Raw genomic sequence first — 11852 nt, forward strand, 5'->3', positions numbered from 1 at the left:
TGCAACCCCTATCAAAATTCCACCATCATTCTTTAAAGATTTAGATAGTTTTTCAAACAGCTTAATCTTGATCCTCATTTAAGAAAAGAGTGTTATAACTTTATGTCATTGTTTGAGGTGTTAAGGACTGGTACTGAAGGTTTTTTATCAGTCTAAAGTCAAGTGATATCATGTTGATGGGGCTCAGAAAACTACCCTAAAAGGAAGGCCTCAGAAGCAAAAGGTCTTTGACCTTCCCTTGCCTTCCTGCCTCCTGGTCCCACACTTCCCTGAAGCTCGCCATAGAAATCAGAACTCATCTTCCCCAAGGCAGGTCATGAGAGCCAGAACCTCCTTATCTGAAAGCTAGCCATAAAACCTAAAATTATTCAATGTAAAAACTGGCCCTAAAGTAATGATCTGAACTACTTTGTTTTACTATAAAACCCACATTCTGGAAAGTGTCCTGCCCCACATCCCGAAGGAACGAATGCACACTCAGGCCAAACAGAGTCTAGATACAAAGGCCTTACTGGGTCCTGCCACTCAGCCTGTTTGTGCAGTCATATTTCTACACAGCTGTCCCAGCACCATTTATTTAACAGAGTCTCCATTTCCTTTTCCTTTTCCTTTTTTGTCTATTTTGTCAAAGATCAATTAGTCATAGCTCTATTGTTTTATTTCTGGGTTTCTATTCTGTTCCATTGGTCTATGTCTCTACTTTTACGCCAGTGCCATCCTGATTTGGTTACTATAGACTTGTAGTATAATTTGAAGTCAGGTAATGTGATGCCTGCAGATTCATTCTTTTTGCTTAAAACTGATTTGGCTATCAGGCTCTTTTTTGGTTCCAAATGAAGCCTAGGATTATTTTATTCTAGGTCTGTGAAATCAGATGTTGGTATTTTGATGGGAAAATTGGAAAGTCACAAACAGAGGAATTAAGGAGGATCCCAATCTCTTGCCATATATAAAAATTAATTCAAGATGGATTAAAGACTTAAATGTAAGACATGAAACTATACAAATTCTAGAAGAAAAAAATAGGAAAACCTGTTCTAGATGTAGGGAATTGCACTGAATCTATAAATGACTTTGGGCAATATGGACATTTTAACAATCTTGATTCCTCCAATCCATGACCATGGGATGTTTTTCCATTTGTTGATCTCTCCTGGGAGTAGAAGAGGCCCAGGGGGAGACCCTCGTCACATGAACCTAGACATGACCTTTTAGAGAGGGACAAAAGGAGATCTTTACATGTTTCCTTTTCTCCCAACTCAGAACTCCTGGCCTCTGCATATCACATGAACACACAGGCTCATGCTTATGGGGACCCTAACACAGGGCTGAATTCTCAGCTCCATCCTAAGAGACAGCTGTGCCAACAGGAGCAAGAGGTGTCTAAGACTGGTGCAGCACTTCTGCTCAGGGAGCAGTTGCTGCAGCAGAGCGTGGGCAGGAGGGGCCCAAGGCTGCAGCAGTTTCTTGACAGAGCACCAAGTCCTCTGAAAAATGACAAAGATGGCATGATGTGTGGGCCACCAATAGGACTTACCATGACCCCAGCGCTTGGGAGGCTGGGCTGTGCCTCATGTCTAGTGATGGTCTAACAAAGGCATGGAATTAAAACATGACTCCTAGAAGTTACAAGAAACTTGATGAGATCATTCTCAGCAAAATTCTCCAGCCAAAAGCAGTGGTGATCCAGGAATGTCCAGTCAAAGAAGGTATGAAATTCTGTCCATCCCATGAGGCCAACAGACATGGGCTATTCAAGTCTACACAGTCATCCAAACCCAGTAATGGTACATACTAAGCCTTCAAGGCCAAGGGGATTATTTTTCTCAAAACCTCTTAGTCTAGAGGAGGTGTATCCATTCTTCTATTTCTCCCTTTCCCAGTAACAGACAGTCACGAGATGTAAAGAACAGCGACACTGAACATACTGGCGGCTCCATCATCCATCAAAAGAAGGCACTGATAACAGCGTTCAATTCCTGTGTCCTTTCTCACAGTAGGATAAGTCTGTCCCTAAGAGAGATTCCTCCAAGGACATTCCAAGTCCAGACAATAGCAACTGACCTGCTGTTGCCCTCACAAACCCTGCTAAGAGCAAAACACTGTCCCCACAGAAAGGACATATATTCAAGTTGGAAGCTGTTGTTCAGACAATCATGTCCCCAGATATTACGAGGTGCACATCCTCGAACAGTGCAGAGGCTGGGGGAGACACAGTTACACTTGGTGACACTAGATTCCAAGCATGTTGTAAATGTTCTTTGTGAGTTATGATAAGATTCATGAGAAGTGAATTTGGGAAAGGAATTTTGCATTTGATCAAGCTGAGTATAATTAAAATCGAATTATTCACAGTAGTCTTCACATAGATTGAGTTTTCACATTAAAAATACACTCATAAAAACTTTTTCAATATTGATCTCCTATGTTAGAACAAGTATTTTGGAAGCACTGATTTGCTCTCAGTAAAATTGCAAGAGGTTTTGATTTCTCAATTCTGAAATCTATTTTTTAACAGCCATCTTCTATTCTGTAGACAGTTTCTATCTTACATTTCTTCTTGCAATCTAATTCATTTCCCTAGTTTCAGACTGGAAGTGCAACTTGCCTTCTTTCTGCCCTTGAAAAGGTATACTTTCTTGCTTGTCTGGAATGATAATTCTCTCCTTCAATCTTTTGCTTGATTCCTGTAACTCTTTTTCTCCTGTTCTAACTCTGCTATTATGGCCTGATGCTAAAATGATTACCCCAAGGGCCTAGAAAACCAATATTCTCCTCCAGAATAACTGGATTATGTACTCCTGGCTCTTCTTGGTTTGTGTGTATTGCTACATAGAACCAGGAAAGTTCCCATGCTGTTGCTAAGAGCCTTGTATTCTCCTGCTCAAGGTACTTGTTTTCTTATTTATATTTCTCTATGATATAGTGTATGCTCATAACCCTGGACATACTCTTCCTGTGTCTGGATTAAATTCAAGTGCCCTTTTCATCACATTTGACTCCAGGTCATCTAAATGGGCTTCCCATAGAGAGAAGCAGTCACAGTACAGGTTTTTCTTTCTCTTTTGTGGTTACTATCTTAAAACAACAACAACAAAGATTTTATGTTTTACGAAGATAATTTCCCATGTTGTCTTTATTGAATTTTTTTTTGATTACTTAGGAAAACTGAGCTTTTAAAGGGTTAAGTGTCTTACATCCATATAACTTTTTCTATTGCTTTTGCAGTCTTTTCATTATCATGCTGATTAAATAAATATTACTTAACAATGAGCTGATATACCATTTTGTTCAAGTTTTTTGACTCTTTTAACATTGTTGGCAGGTTTCCCTCGATTTAAAATATTAAATTAAATTTAATTTGACCTAAAATTAACTTTGGGATTTTCTACTTGGGCCTTTGGAGAGCCTCAACTTATGTATCTCAGATCTTGTAGAGCTAATACATATTAGGCTTATTTGTTAAATTGTATGGGAGTCATTGTCATATGATAAGTGATACTAGATCTTTCAATGACATTTATGGGTATGTTATTGATATAAATGTTTCAAAAAATTATATAAACTCATATAACTTCTATTTTGTTAGTCATAATTTTATTGTTATGTTAAATATTTTCTAAAGTTAAATTTGTATGAATATGTTTATAATGTGAATATACTAATGGTTATAATAAATTTATAAAAGTGTGATGATTCTGGTTGTTATATTATTATGCTACGTGTAATAGAAGTCACTGAGTTTCTTTGTCATTTGGGAACTTTCAATAGATTTTTAACTATGGCTATTCTGAGTTATTGTTATACAATTATTATTTTAAGTCTTCTCTAACAGCATGTGCAATCAGCTATGGTCCAAAATTTCTTTACATAGAAAAAGACTCCAACAAGTACTCTTGAACACAGATTTCTGATAACTTTCAGATCAATGAACTAGATAAAAAATTTCCAGAACTCTAATAAACAAATTGATGGGTTAATGAAACTGAGAGTCAAGTTTAATTAAAACAATGAAATAAATAACACGAAATTAAGTAATTGAAATAAGTAATTTTTTATAGCTTTTATTTAAAACATTGTTGATACTTCCTTAAATATTTTATTTTACAGATTTAAGGAAGTTTTCTCTCATATGCTATCTCTAGTGTACAACAATTTGGTAAAGTGTACCTTTGAGAGGAAAGGTGGAATCACTTGCCTTTTCTCCCTACTTGATTCCTCCAAAATTCAGAAACTATTCATGAGCATTCTTATTTTTATTTATTTAGGTTTAATAAAAAAGATGCTCTCTCTTTACAGGCAGGATACAATTGAAAGCATTAGTTATATTACCAAAGTTGTACCAAAATGTCATATATAAAGATGTGCATAAAACACCTGGCTCAACAGTTGCCAGCCCTACAGTCAGTGAGTAAATCTTGTCATGTCTTGGCAGGCCCGAAAAACTTAATATTGTCAGAAAAATCTAAATTCTATTTGGTTAAGCTTCCTAGCTTCAAGAAGTTTGTAAATTCTGTATAATCAATGTAGAGAAAAAAAGTAATGCTTCTAAGGAGAAACTATAAAATACCTATTACTAGAACGTAGCAATATACACTCTTCAATTTATTGTTATCTACCTGTGGACTGCACTAGATTAGAAATTTCCATAATTTCCTCCAATACTTTGCTACTATTCTCTAACTGAAAAATAAAAGCAACTCTGTTCCTAAAGCCTCTATAAGCTGAAACTAGACAAATTTTAAGGATCAAGCCTCACACATGATATCTGGAGCACACAGAATGTTCACTAAACTGGACAATATCATAATTACAGACGTTCAAACTACAAATCAGGAGGAGAAGATGTTTTTATGCTGCAGACAGCTTTTCCCAAGACTCCATATCATAAGACTTTTGCCCTTCCTAATGCTGCCTTTTTCACCTGACAGGATAATATTGTCATTAAATTTTCACAATCAGTAGTTTCTGCTGGTAACTTAACAGAACCTAACCTAAGGAATTATTTAGTTTACACTGACTAAATAATAAAATGTATGTAATATTGCTATTACTCCATGCTGTACCTAGATAAATTCCATATATACAAAATAACAAAGCAGGATACATGATTACAACAAGCCTCACCTAACTCCCTGTTGGTCATTTGATTTATTCAGTTGGTTTTAAGTGTAAGTTCACAGTTCAAAACCGTAATGCAAAGTGGACATGTCACATTACAATTAAATTTACTTTGCTTTGTATTTTTTTAAGCTTTGTATCTGTATCTGCTATCTGTTAATTTCTTTGTTTTTTTTAGTTTGTTTGTTTTCAGAAGTCTCACTCTTGCTCAAGCTGGTCTCTAACTGTGGCCTCAAGCAATCCTCCTGCCTCAGCCTCCCAAAGTGCTAGGATTACAGGCTTGAGCCACTGCACCTGGCCATAAAATGTATCTTTATACCACATCATGTACCAATATAATTCTAGAAAGGTTAACATCTAAAATAATAAAAATTCAAACCAAAAAAGACTATATGAAAACATAAGTGAATATTTATCTGATGTCCAGTGGGAGGCAGACCCAAGTTTAAGAGCAGGGAAAGGAAAACATTATTCTCCCCCATGAAAACGAATATTTCTGGATATATAAAAATGAGAAATTAATAATTACACAAAAAGCTAAACAAAAAAGTGGAGGGAAAAATAGACTATCAGAAACTATGCAAAGGGTCAATATTTACATTACATTACATTACATGAAGATACTTATAAATTAGTAAAAGAGTGATAAGACCCCAATAGAGAAATTGGGCAAAGGATATGAACAGACAGTTCACGTGTAAGATGAAATAATTGATTTAAAAAAAAAAAAACTTTTTTCTATTTCTATTTTCCAGATTTCCTATGAACCAATCCTCATTCTTTTCCTAGATGGAAACTGAGGCAATGTCATAAAAGGAAATGAAACACTGTTGCCTGCTACAACCTGGATGTACCTTGAACACGTGCTAACTGAAAGAAACTAAACACAAAAGGCCACATATCGTATGATTCCATTGATACGAAATGGACAGAATAGGCGAATTCATGGAGACAGGAAACACACCAGTGGCTGCCAATGGATGGTGGAGAAGAAATTGGGACTGACTGCTAATAGGTATGGATTTCTTTTCTTTTTTTTTTTTTTCAAATGAGGGAATTAAATAGTAGTGATGGCTGTCCAATATAATAAATATACCAAAAATCACTGAATTGCACACTATACAGTGATGAATTTTATGTTATGTGAATTGTATGTCAAATAAATAAATAAATAGACTTAAGAGATTAAAAAAAACTGAGGTGGGCCGGGCGCTGTGGATCACACCTGTAATCCTAGCACTTTGGAAGGCCAAGGTGGGAGGATTGCTTGAGGTTAGGAGTTTGAGACCAGCCTGAGCAACATAGTGAGACCCTCTTTCTACAAAAAAACAGAAAAATCAGCAAGGCGTGATAGCACACACCTGCAGTCCCAGCTACTTGGCAGGCTGAGGTGGGAGGATCGCTTGAGCCCGGGAGTTTGAGGTTGCAGTGAGCTACGATGATGCCACTGCACACTAGCCTAGGCAGCAGAGCGAGGCTCTGTCTCAAAAAAACAAAAAACCCTGAGGTGAATGAAGGCTTTCGGTTAAGAATTTAATGGAGTCTATTTTCAAAGGGTAATCTCTTTGTGTTCTCAAGGGGTCATTAAAAGACCTAGGAGGCCTCTTTTTTTTTTCCTTTTAAAAAAATTTTAATAGATTTAGGGGGTACAAGTGGAATTCCATTACATGTATATATCGCATAGTGGTGGAGCCTGGAATTTTAGTATACCCATCACCCGAGTAGTGTGCACTGTGCCCGTAGGTAACTTTCAACCCCCATCCCCTTAGGAGGCCTCCTCCTTACCCCTGGCAGATCTGAAGGACCTCACTGGCTGGTGCGTGTGTTTAGAGAGAGGGAGAAGAGGAGAGAGAATGAAGGAGAAGAATCCAACGTTGCTTTGTGTTTTGTGACTGACTGGTTCTCCCAAGCATCAGGGATGTTTTACAAATTGTGAATGGTTACTTAAAAATCAAAATGTAAAATGATACCACTTATGATAGCATCAAAAAGATCAGATACCTAGGAATAAATCTAGCAAAAGACATACATGACCTCTATGTAGAAAACTGCAAACACTGAGAGACATGAAACAGATAAAAGGACATACCTTGTTCATTGTTTGGAAGATTTGGTATTGTAAAGATATCAGCTCTCCCCCAATCGATCTATAAATTCAGTGCAACCTCAATAAAAATTTGAGCAGGTATTTTTTCCCCCAGAAATTGACAAGTTCATTCTAAAGTGAATATGAAAATGGAAAAGTCCAAGAATAGGCGAAAAATCTTGACAGAGGAAGGACAAAGCCAAACATTTTACATTACTAGATATCGAGATGTGTTATGAAACCATGATAATTAAGACAGCGTGGCATTAGTTTAATAATAGACAAATAGACCAGGGAACAGAATACAGTTCAGAAACGTGACATTGAGGAGCTGACGTGGGAAGGCTGGATCTTTCCATAAATGGCACTGGGTCCATGGGCTACTGCAGGGGCCAGGGGAAGACTTCCCCTTCACCTTGTGAAGGTTCGATGAAAACTCAACTCATAAAAGGCAGATCGACGGGAGACACCACTTACACAATTTGTTAATGAATGTGCACAAGAATCTTATCAAAATATAAGATCTCAAAGAAAGGGAAGATGGTTGATGCTTTTATACCATCTTGAGGGGCTTGGATTGTGGCAAAACATGCAATGGGACAGGGAGCAGAGGAGGCCTGGCCTGCAAAGGTGGTCTTGTTACACGGATAAAACCTCACAGGTAGCAGCCTTCCGAGAGAATAGATGACACATGTTTCTTTTAGACCATTAAAGGTGTCAGACTCTCAGTTATTCTTTTCCTAGATCCAGAGAAGGGAGGGCCTCAGAGAAAACCTGGCTGTATCATGCAGATTCTCTGCAGATGCAAATCTCCCCTACAACAGAAGGCTTTGGAGGATGACTTCCATCTGCAGGTCCTCTGAACAGCCATCTCAAACTATGCCAAAGTATATTTTGGGGTGAAATATTTTGGTTTCCTTTAATATCCATATGGGCAAAAAAAATGAATCTTGACCCCATCAGATACTATATGGTAGAGAAATTTTTGTCTTCAGTGCAAAACTGCACTATCTCTAGTACATCCTCTGGGTTATTTGATTCTATGGTAGCTATTTTACAACTCTGTGACTTGTAGATAATTAATAGCAATGCAAAATTCATGAGAACAAATTGTCTAGTGCTGGGACACCCCCGCCCCCGCCGAAAAACCGGCTTTGCCTTCATTTGCATATTAATTTCAATATTTCTGATCTACAAATGTGTCTGTTCTTTGTTCTTTGGATTCACCTTTGAACAAGTTGTAACATCTTACTAGTTTTTCTTAATAAGTTAAATAAAATTTTAACATGTGTTCATTCTTATATGGGAGTCATGAGTTTATCTTTTTTTAAAAAATTAACTTTTAGCAATACACAAAAATTAATTGCAGGCCGGGTGCAGTGGGTCATGCCTGTAATCCTAGCAATCTGGGAGGCCGAGGCAGGAGGACTGCTGGAGCTCTGGAGTTTGAGACCAGCCTGAGCAAGAGCGAGACCCCGTCTCTACCAAAAATAGAAGGAAATTAGCTGGACAACTAAAAATACATAGAAAAAATTAGCCAGGCATGGTGGTGCATGCCTGTAGTCCCAGCTACTTGGGAGGCTGAAGCAGAAGGATTGCTTGAGCCCAGAAGTTTGAGGTTGCTGTGAGCTAGGCTGATGCCACGGCATTGTAGTCTAGGCAACAGAGTGAGATTCTGTCTCAAAAAAAAAATTAATTCCAGGTGGACTGCTAATCTAAAATGGAAAAGCAATAAAGCTTCTAGAAGATTATTATAAAGGGGGATATATTCATGATTTTGGGACAGCAAATATTTCTTAGGCGGGACACAGAAGCACTAACCATAAAACAAAAGATTAATAACTCAGATTTCATCAAAATTAAGAACATCTTTTCATCAAGAAACACCGTTACAAGACAAAAAGGCAAGCCACAAAACATTTTGTTTTTGACAAAGGTTTATGTATCCTACAAATCAACAAGACAGAAGAAAAGAAAAATGGACAAAAGACATGAATAGGCACATCACACAAGACCACATCCACATGGCAAAAAAAACTTAAGAAGAAATATACAACCTCATTAATCACCAGAGAAATACACATTAAAACCACTGTATGGCCACCAGAAGGACAAAATGTAAAAGACTGACGGTACCAAGTGTCTTAGTCCATTTGTGTTCCTATAAAAAGAATATCCATGCTCGAGGTCAGGAGTTCGAGACCAGCCTGAGCAAGAGTGAGACCCCGTCTCTACTAAAAATAGAAAGAAATTATCTGGCCAACTAAAAATATATATAGAAAAAATTAGCTGGGCATGGTGGCGCATGCCTGTAGTCCCAGCTACTCAGGCAGTAGGATCGCTTAAGCCTAGGAGTTTGAGGTTGCTGTGAGCTATGCTGATGCCACGGCACTCTAGCCAGGGCAACAGAGTGAGACTCTGTCTCAAAAAAAAAAAAAAATAATAATAATATCTGAGGCTGGGTAACTTACAAAGAAGAGAAGTTTATTTGGCTGGCAGTTCTGCAGACCGTACAAGAAGCACGGCACCATCATCTGCTTCTGGGAGGGCCTCAAGCTGCTTCCACTCATGGCAGAAGGTGAAGGGGGAGCCGGTGTGTGCGGAGATCACATGGCGAGAGGGGAAGCAAGAGGAGGGGGAAGGTGCCAGGCTCTTTTAACAACCAAGGCTTGCAGGAACTAATAGAGCAAGAACTCACTTGTTACCGCAAGATGGCACCAGACCATTCATAAAGGATCCTCACCCATGACCCAAATGCTTCCCACTAGGCCTCACCTCTAACATTAAGAATCAAATTTCAACATGTGGTTTGGAGGGGTCAAATATCCAAACCATAGCACCAAGGTTGACAAAGATGTGGAGAAACTGGATCTCTCAAACACTGGTGGGAGTATAAATTGGTATAACCTCTTTAGACAATGGTTTGGCAATATCCCTTAGAGCTGAACAGATACCCACCCTATGACCCAGCAATTCCATTCCTGGGTGCGGGTGTGCGTTTCTGTATATGCTCCAAAAGACACTGGAGACTGTGTAGCAATTTTATTCCCCATAGCCCTGTATTCATTTCCTGTGGCTGCTGTAACAATTTACCACAAACTTGGTAGCTTAAAACAACAGAAATTTATTATCTCGCTGTCAGTTCTGGGGGACAGAAGTACAAAATAAAGGCATCAGGAGGGCTGATCTCCCTTCAGAGGCTCTCGGGGAAATTCTGTTCCTTGTCTCTTCCGCTTTCTGGGAATTGTGTAGTCTGTGGACACATCAGTCTAATCTCTGCCTCCTTCTTTTCCCGGCTTTTTCCGCTTCTGTTTGTGTAGCTCCCTCTGCCTCACTCTGTTAGGGGCACCTGCCACTGGAGTGAGGGTCCATTTGGATAATCTGGGATGGTCGCGTCATCTCAAGCCACCATTCAGTCTGCTACAAGTCCCAAACCAGAAACAACCTAAATGTCTATCAACTTTTCCTTTTTTTGAGACAGAATCTCACTCTATCACCTCAGCTAGAGTGCAGTAGTATCACTGTAGCTCACAGCAACCTCAAACTTCTGGGCTCAAGTGATCCTCCTGCCTCAGCCTCCTGAGTAGCTGGGTGCAGGCATGTGCCACGATGCCTGGCTAATTTTTCTATTTTTAGTAGAGACGGGGTCTCACTCTTACTCAGGCTGGTCTTGAACTCCTGGGCTCAAGCGATCCTCCCTCCTCAGCCTCCCAGAGAGCTAGGATTACAGGCATGAGCAACCACACCTGGCCTATCTATCAACTTTAGAATGAAAACTAAATTGTGGTATATCCATATCATGGAATACTATAAACCAATAAAGATGAACAAATTACTGCTACAGGAAAAGCACTGGTGAATCTTGTAAACGTATTTAGTAACACTGAGTTCAAGAAGCCAGACTCAAAATAAATCCCTAATGTCTGATTCACTTACACAATGTTCAGAAGTATAGAAACCAATCTGTGGAGGTAGAGGTAGGATGGTGATAACCTTTGGAGACGAAGGTGACCTAGCGGCTGGGAAGGACTCAAGGGCATATTTCCACGGCTGCTGATACTGTTCTATTTCTTGATCTGGGTGGTAAAAATTCACCAAACTGAACATTTTTGCACACTTTTCTGCATAGGATGTTTATAATACAGTTTTTCATTTTTTCCCTTTATTATAGCTATGCCACATTTTAATAAAGAAGTTTGTTTTAAAAATCTCTTTTTGCAGGCACACAACTTTGACTCAAATGGTACAAAGGCAATTAATGTAACCAAAACGTTTGTACCCCCCTAATACTCTGAAATAAAATTTAAAAGAATCTGTTTTTGTTATATAAACATTTTTCTTCTATTTTTCATATATATTAGATTTCGATATATATGTTTATTAAAATTACGAGTGACAACATTTTCTTTCTCATTATGGGTTTAGGTGGTAGTATCTCTCAGGAGTGTTTGTTTTGGGGATATGCACATATTTCCAGTCTAACGGGTCTTGAAGAAAACTTGAACTGGAGGAACCAATCATACCACGGAACAGGCTGTTTTATAATTTGTTCCCCCAGCTGTTCTATAAGACTGTATCACTGACCTTCCTTGCTGAAGATACGCCCCCGCTGCAGTGTGGGTGGTTGGGGACGGTGGTGAGAATG

This window comes from Lemur catta, chromosome 22 (assembly GCF_020740605.2).
Source record: "Lemur catta isolate mLemCat1 chromosome 22, mLemCat1.pri, whole genome shotgun sequence".
NCBI classification, from domain to species: Eukaryota; Metazoa; Chordata; class Mammalia; order Primates; family Lemuridae; genus Lemur; species Lemur catta.